Genomic DNA, 8532 nt, shown 5'->3' on the forward strand with positions numbered 1-8532 from the left:
CACTGAGCAGCACGATGCAGCACAAGACACTGTACTAGTATTAGTAATGTAGTATTACTGAGGACCACAAGACAATGAGCACTGATACTACTGAGCACTGATACTGAGCAGCACGATGCAGCACAAGACACTGTACTAGTATTAGTAATGTAGTATTACTGAGCACCATGATGCAGCACAAGACAATGAGCAGTGATACTGAGCACTGATGATACTACTGAGAACTGACACTGAGCAGCACGATGCAGCACAAGACACTGTGCTAGTATTAGTAATGTAGTATTACTGAGCACCACAAGACAATGAGCACTGATACTGAGCACTGATGATACTACTGAGCACTGATACTGAGCAGCACGATTAGCTCAAGACACTGTACTAGTATTAGTAATGTAGTATTATTGAGCACCACAAGACAATGAGCAGTGATACTACTGAGCACTGATACTGAGCAGCATGATGCAGCACAAGAACTGTACTAGTATTAGTAATGTAGTATTACTGAGCACCACAAGACAATGTGCAGTGATACTGAGCACTGATGATACTACTGAGCACTGATACTGAGCAGCACGATGCAGCACAAGACACTGTACTAGTATTAGTAATGTAGTATTACTGAGCACCACGATGCAGCACAAGACAATGAGCAGTGATACTGAGCACTGATGATACTACTGAGAACTGACACTGAGCAGCACGATGCAGCACAAGACACTGTACTAGTATTAGTAATGTAGTATTACTGAGCACCACAAGACAATGAGCACTGATACTGAGCACTGATGATACTACTGAGCACTGATACTGAGCACTGATGATACTACTGAAAGAACTGACACTGAGCAGCACGATGCAGCACAAGACACTGTACTAGTATTAGTAATGTAGTATTACTGAGCACCACAAGACAATGAGCACTGATACTGAGCACTGATGATACTACTGAGCACTGATGCTGAGCACTGATGATACTACTGAAAGAACTGACACTGAGCAGAACGATGCAGCACAAGACACTGTACTAGTATTAGTGAGCAGCACAAAAGCACTCTGGAATTGTCACCCCCCAGATACCACTGTGACTGGAATGATGATGACCGATGCACAGTCACAGGACACTACTACCACAGCACCCTACAGCAGCAAGATGCAGCACAAGAGAGACACTGATACTAAGCACTGATACTGAGAACTGACACTGAGAGAACGTAGCCACGTCCTCTCTCTACCCTCTACAATGCCCGAGTGAAAATGGCGGCGATGCGCGGCTCTTTATATGGAATCCGAATCTCACGAGAATCCGACAGCGGGATGATGACGTTTTGCCTCGTTCGGGTTTTCCGAGTCAGACGGGAACAACTGAGCCGGGCTCGGACCCGTGTTTGACACGTGGAGTTCGGGGGGGTTCAGTTCTCGGCGAACCGAACCCGCTCATCTCTACTACACACCTATGGCATTGTCACAAGAGAGAACTGTTGCATGCAGAGCCGGCCCTAACCAATATGATGCCCTAGGCAAGATTTTGTCTGGTGCCCCCTAGCACCACCGCTAGTTCTGCCTCTGACCCTACACCCCTTTCCCAGCACCATCACCCCCCACCAATAGCAGTCCTTTTTTAGTTTTCCTACCCCCTGTAATTTAAATAAGAACAGTGTGCACATTCGGCGCATAGCCCAAAAAGGTATGTGTTTTTGCTGGCAAGGGGCATGGCCACACAATAGTACCCCCAATTTAAATTATGCCTCACAGTAGTGCAACTTTACTCACAATTTATCATGCAATAGTGTCCCTTATTCAGATTACATCACACAGTAGTACCACTTTACCTTTTTATACGTTACTCCTCACAGTAGTGCCCCTCTTTCACATAATATCATACTAAATTGCTCCTTATTCACATTATACCACACCATATTGCTCCTTATTCACATTACACCACACCATATTGCTCTTTATCCACATTAGACCACACACTAGTGCCCTTTCTATACATTACGCCACACAGTAGAGCACCTTATACACATAATGCCACACATTGGTAATGCATTTATACACAATACCACACAGTAATGCCCCTTACACATATGACACCCATTATTAATGTCCTTATAAACATAATGTGCCTTACACATTATGCCAACCATTATTAATGCCCTTATACACAAAATTTCCCTTACACATATGCTGCACATTGTTAATGCCCTTATACACATAATGACACACATAATGTCCCCTACACATATGCCGCACATTATTAGTTCCCTTCTACACATAATGACACACATAGTGCCCCTTACATATATGTTACACATTATTAATGTCCTAATACACATAATGACACATGTAGTTCCTGGCATGAGTCAACTGGTAGCTCTGCTAATGTCGGGTGCCTATTTTTTTATAAAAATGCAGTTTATTTGCATTGCTATGGGGCTAGGATGCACAAGCAGCTTCTGCTGATTAAAATGATATGTGGCAGGCCTATATACTGTGTGCGACTGTGGCTGTATCTGCATACGAAATGCTACACACAGAATATAGGCATGCCACATATCATTTTAATCAGCAGAAGCTGCTTGTGCCCCTAGGCATACCAGATGCCCTAGGCAATTGCCTAGTTGCCTATACCTAGGGCCGGCTCTGGTTGCATGCGACCGTAGTGTTGCCACCCAGTTGCAGCCCAGAAACTCCCATTTACCACAAAGGGGGATATTTATCATAGCTTGGAGAGAGATAAAAGTGGAGAGAGATGAAACCAGCTCCTAACTACCATGTTACAGGCTGTGCTTGAAAAAAGACATTTAGAAGCTGAGTGGTTGATATTTTGTGGTCTATGGGCCTAAGTCAGACCTGATCATAGATGTGCGAAAAAACACACATCTACGATCAAAATCTTTGACATGCGGGGGGACGCCCAGTAGAGATGTGCGGCTGGCACTTTTTGTGTTTTGGTTTTGGTTCTAATTCCATTTTCGTGTTTTGGTTTTGGCTTGGTTTTGCCAAAACCACCCTTTCGTGTTTTGGTTTTGGTTTTGGTTCTGGATGATTTTTGGGAAAAAACATAAAAACAGCTAAAATCACAGAATTTGGGGGTAATTTTGCTCCTACGGTATTATTAACCTCAATAACATTCATTTCCACTCATTTCCAGTCTATTCTGAACACCTCACACCTCACAATATTGTTTTTAGGCCTAAAAGTTGCACCAAGGTTTCTGTATGACTAAGCTAAGCGACACAAGTGTGCGGCACAAACACCTGGCCCATCTAGGAGTGGCACTGCAGTTGCAGACAAGATGGCACTATTCAAAAACTAGTCCCCAAACAGCACATGATGCAAAGAAGAAAAAGCGGCGCAATGAGGTAGCTGTATGACTATTCTAAGCGACACAAGTGTGCGGTACAAACACCTGGCCCATCTAGGAGTGGCACTGCAGTTGCAGACAAGATGGCACTATTCAAAAACTAGTCCCCAAACAGCACATGATGCAAAGAAGAAAAAGCGACGCAATGAGGTAGCTGTATGACTATTCTAAGCGACACAAGTGTGCGGCACAAACACTTGGGCCATCTAGGAGTGGCACTGCAGTGGCAGACAGGATGGTAGATTTAAAAAATAGGCACCAAACAGCACATGATGCAAAGAAGAAAAAGAGGTGCAATGAGGTAGCTGGATGGCCAAGCTAAGCGACACAAGTGGCCGACACAAACACCTGGCCCATCTAGGAGTGGCACTGCAGTTACAGACAGAATGGCACTTAAAATAACTAGTCCCCAAACAGCACATGATGCAAAGAAGAAAAAGAGGTGCAAGATAGACTTGTCCTTGGGCCCTCCCACCCGCCCTTATATTGTATAAACAGGACATACACACTTTAACAAACCCATAATTTCAGCTACATTGTCTGCCATACAACTGTGGCTGAAATGACTGGTTTGTTTGGGACCCCACCAAAAAAGAAGCAATCAATCTCTCCTTGCACAAACTGGCTCTACAGATGCAAGATGTCCACCTCATCATCATCCTCCGATTCCTCACCCCTTTCACAGTGTAAATCCTCCTCACTGAGTATTAATTTGTCCCTACTTGCAGGGGTTGTGCAAATGGTGGAAGGAGCCACCTCTTACCGTCCAGTGTTGGGAAGGTCAGGCATCGCAACCTCTGACACACTTGGACGCTCCTTGGGGATTTGTGATACCATCTCAGAGCACACAGTTCTTTTCTGTGCTCTTTCCAGCTTAACTATTTTCATTTTTCTAGCGGGAGGATGAGGGCTTCCATAGTCATGTGAAGTTGAACCACTAGCCATGAACATAGGCCAGGGCCTCAGCCGTTCCTTGCCACTCCGTGTGGTAAATGGCATATTGGCAAGTTTACGCTTCTCCTCCGACGATTTTAATTTTGATTTTTGAGTCATTTTTTTACTGATCTTTTGTGTTTTGGATTTTACATGCTCTGTACTATGACATTGGGCATCGGCCTTGGCAGACGACGTTGATGGCATTTCATCGTCTCGGCCATGACTAGTGGCAGCAGATTCAGCACGAGGTGGAAGTGGATCTTGATCTTTCCCTATTTTTTAAACCTCAACATTTTTGTTCTCCATATTTTAATGCGCACAACTAAAAGGCACCTCAGGTATACAATGGAGATGGATAGTATACTTATGGATGACGAGTGACTGACGACACAGAGGTAGCTACAGCCGTGGACTACCGTACTGCGTCTGCTAGTATAGAGATGATAATTAATGATATAAAAAAAATATATATATAACTACTGTAGGTATATATAATATAATGACGGACCTGGTGGACACTGTCAGCAGACTGCTAAACTACTAGTATGAAGAAGATAGAAAAAAAAAACCCACCACAGGTAGGTATACAATTATGGACGAGCACTGACGACACAGAGGTAGCTACAGCCGTGGACTACCGTACTGCGTCTGCTAGTATAGAGATGATAATGATATAAAAAATATATATATATCACTACTGCAGGTATATATAATATAATGACGGACCTGCTGGACACTGTCAGCAGACTCCTAAACTACTAGTATGAAGAAGATAGAAAAAAAAAACCCACCACAGGTAGGTATACAATTATGGACGAACACTGACGACACAGAGGTAGCTACAGCCGTGGACTACCGTACTGCGTCTGCTAGTATAGAGATGATAATGATATAAAAAATATATATATATCACTACTGCAGGTATATATAATATAATGACGGACCTGCTGGACACTGTCAGCAGACTCCTAAACTACTAGTATGAAGAAGATAGAAAAAAAAAACCCACCACAGGTAGGTATACAATTATGGACGAGCACTGACGACACAGAGGTAGCTACAGCCGTGGACTACCGTACTGCGTCTGCTAGTATAGAGATGATAATGATATAAAAAATATATATATATCACTACTGCAGGTATATATAATATAATGACGGACCTGCTGGACACTGTAAGCAGACTCCTAAACTACTAGTATGAAGAAGATAGAAAAAAAAACCCCACCACAGGTAGGTATACAATTATGGACGAGCACTGACGACACAGAGGTAGCTACAGCCGTGGACTACCGTACTGCGTCTGCTAGTATAGAGATGATAATGATATAAAAAATATATATATATCAGTACTGCAGGTATATATAATATAATGACGGACCTGCTGGACACTGTCAGCAGACTCCTAAACTACTAGTATGAAGAAGATAGAAAAAAAAACCCACCACAGGTAGGTATACAATTATGGATGAGCACTGACGACACAGAGGTAGCTACAGCCGTGGACTACCGTACTGCGTCTGCTAGTATAGAGATGATAATGATATAAAAAATATATATATATCACTACTGCAGGTATATATAATATAATGACGGACCTGCTGGACACTGTCAGCAGACTCCTAAACTACTAGTATGAAGAAGATAGAAAAAAAACCCCCACCACAGGTAGGTATACAATTATGGACGAGCACTGACGACACAGAGGTAGCCACAGCCGTGGACTACCGTACTGCGTCTGCTAGTATAGAGATGATAATGATATAAAAAATATATATATATCACTACTGCAGGTATATATAATATAATGACGGACCTGCTGGACACTGTCAGCAGACTCCTAAACTACTAGTATGAAGAAGATAGAAAAAAAAAACCCACCACAGGTAGGTATACAATTATGGACGAGCACTGACGACACAGAGGTAGCCACAGCCGTGGACTACCGTACTGCGTCTGCTAATATAGAGATGATTAAGATGATAGAGATGAACAAAAAAAATATAACACTACTGCAGGTAAATATTTATATAATATAATGAATGACGGACCTGCTGGACACTATCAGCAGAATGCGTTTATAGAATAAATAAAAAAACACCACAGGAGTGTTTGTTTAACTTTTTCAGGCAGACAATATACTGGTGGTCACTGGTCAGTCACACTGGCAGCAAAAGTGTGCACTGTACTCCTGCTATTAACTGCACCCCAGTCTCCCCCACAATTCAGCTGTGTGAGCAGTGAGCACTCAGCACAGTCAGATATACATAGATGATATTATCATGCAGCACACTGAGGCTGAGCACAGATATGGTATGTGACTGTGTATCGTTTTTTTTCAGGCAGAGAACGGATTATAAATAAAACTGGTGGTCACTGGTCACTATCAGCAAAACTCTGCACTGTACTGAGTACTCCTAATGCTCCCCAAGTAGTAAATCAAGTGTCTCTCTAATCTATTCTACACGGAGAGGACGCCAACCACGTCCTCTCCCTATCAATCTCAATGCACGTGTGAAAATGGCAGCGACGCGGGCCTCCTTATATAGAATCCGAGTCTCGCGATAGAATCCGAGCCTCGCGAGAATCCGACAGCGGGATGATGACGTTCGGGCGCGCTCGGGTTAACCGAGCAAGGCGGGAAGATCCGAGTCTGCCTCGGACCGTGTAAAAAGGCTGAAGTTCGGGGGGGTTCGGATTCCGAGGAACCGAACCCGCTCATCTCTAACGCCCAGCACAGGCAAGTCCGCCCCGCAAGCCGAATCCAGCCACCCCCCAGTAGACATGAGAAAGCATTGCACAGCAGCGATGCTTTCGCACCTGTTGAGCAGCCCTCTGCCTGCAAAGGCAGACGCCTAACCGCCATGTTTAGGGTCTCAGCACCTGCATGTGACATCACACACCCACTGCATCCCGCCGCACAAACGGTCCAGACCGCACCCCCCCCCCCCAACGCCGTCCCAACCCCGTCAACACGCCCCCGACCGCCCCTGTCATTCAGGCAGAGGCGATCGCACAAGTACGATGTCGTTGCGCCTACTGCGCGTGCGCACACTTCACCAGCCTTCAGCCTGCCAACGCTGCCAATGCAGCATCCAGGTCTGTATTAGGCCCTATGTACTAAATAAGCCATGGAGAGAAGTAAAGGGGATGGAGAAAAAGTACCAGCCAATTGCCTTTCTTTCTTGTTTTTTATATATATTTTGCTTTGTTAAGCTATAAGACAAAACCAGATGCTTTGAGAGATACAGTGAAAACACATTTGCTTTGCTTGAGGACAATTGTAGCTACAGTACAGCAGGTTATTTCCCTGCTCGCATGCACTGTGATTGCGCAACAGTTTCAGCACACTGGATTGTTCAGCTGGAAATATTTCATACATAGATGAGGTATTTGGAAATGTATATATTTTTTTATGTCCTCTGTGCCAGACCGCACCCGAAGAACGAAATGCTGCTCCCAGCACAGCACACATGTTGCAATCTGGCATTTCACAATGATGTATAGTTAAAGGTAGCAAATATATTAGAACACACAATAAACATTTCCTGTTATGATTTAAGTAAATATTATTACCTAGCGTCTCTTAATTTAATTGTGACAGAAATAACGACTGTTTGATGTTTTCACAAACACACCACCTCTTCCAGGAAAGGGTCCGATTTAGAAGTGCAGGTAATTCTTGTTGCAGCTGTGTCTTTTTCTGCACTGGCCGTGCCATAATCTGCAAACAGCACCAACAATCGGCACCTCAGACCTGTGTCTTGTGTATCAAGATGCAATGACATAACATCAGGTGCACATCAAACCTCTGCGCAAACCTCAGATTTCTTAAAATGGTGCCAGAAGTCAGATGCTGAAACCAGTGAGTCTGCATCAGAAGATACAGTCACTGGAAGAGACATGCCCAGAAAATGGTCGCAACATGCCTTATTTTGTCGCCAACACCTGTTATCTTCCCCAAACAGTCGTCGTCTGTTAATCATTTAATTCTGCCTGGATCTGTCATCAGCACGGCCGTATCTCTAGCTATGGCGATTTCTTCAAGACTGAGACGACCACTTGCAGAAAGATGCGGTGGTGCACATTCATCTCAGTGCATCTTTAGGTGTACCATCGGTAAATCAAAATAGGTAAATAGGTAGATTTGACCTGTACCAACGAGAACAGACTGGTGCTTCAAAGATGTCTCTACTGGTTCCTGTAGGGACATATTAGGAACTTACCTCA

The sequence above is a fragment of the Pseudophryne corroboree genome, chromosome 1 (assembly GCF_028390025.1).
Source record: "Pseudophryne corroboree isolate aPseCor3 chromosome 1, aPseCor3.hap2, whole genome shotgun sequence".
NCBI lineage: Eukaryota > Metazoa > Chordata > Amphibia > Anura > Myobatrachidae > Pseudophryne > Pseudophryne corroboree.